General features: G+C 56.2%; 1 protein-coding gene across 1 annotated transcript in view; it reads right to left on the bottom strand.

Annotated features, from left to right (window-relative positions):
• The window catches only part of ROBO1 (roundabout guidance receptor 1), a 704,028-nt gene extending 703,676 nt beyond the window's left edge, over positions 1 to 352 (bottom strand). The window contains exon 1 of the mRNA XM_008631567.2: positions 49 to 352. The gene's annotated coding sequence lies outside the window, so the exon portion shown is untranslated. The remainder of the gene's footprint in view (positions 1 to 48) is intronic.
• Positions 353 to 379: the final 27 nt, after the last annotated feature.

Here is a 379-nt window from a genome sequence, read left to right as displayed (position 1 = left end):
CGGCCAGACCCCGGCACCGGCCGCTACTTCGGGAGTTGGGGGACTCACCCTGCGGGATCAGGCGGCTCTCAGAAAACTAGCGGTTCCATCATCCAGGCAGTCCTTCCCAACTTTCCTTGCATAGGGCGAGGACAGAGCTCCGTGTATTTATATGGAGAGGGAGAGAGAGGGTGAGAGAGAGAGAGAGGAAGCGCGCTGAAGTCGACAAGCTGTTCAGCAGACTTTTGAATAAAAGGGGGATGAAACCGGATTCTTCCCAGTATCAGGACCCTGGAAAATCAAATCCTTCTCCGGAAAGGGATTCTTTCGGCCCCGTTCTCCGTGTTACTCTTAGGGCGCGGAGCGGGAGGCATTGCATACAAATAGAGCCCGGCAGCGG

The sequence above is a fragment of the Corvus brachyrhynchos genome, unplaced genomic scaffold (assembly GCF_000691975.1).
Source record: "Corvus brachyrhynchos isolate BGI_N302 unplaced genomic scaffold, ASM69197v1 scaffold152, whole genome shotgun sequence".
Taxonomy (NCBI): Eukaryota; Metazoa; Chordata; class Aves; order Passeriformes; family Corvidae; genus Corvus; species Corvus brachyrhynchos.
This window is presented reverse-complemented; position numbering and strand designations above follow the sequence as displayed.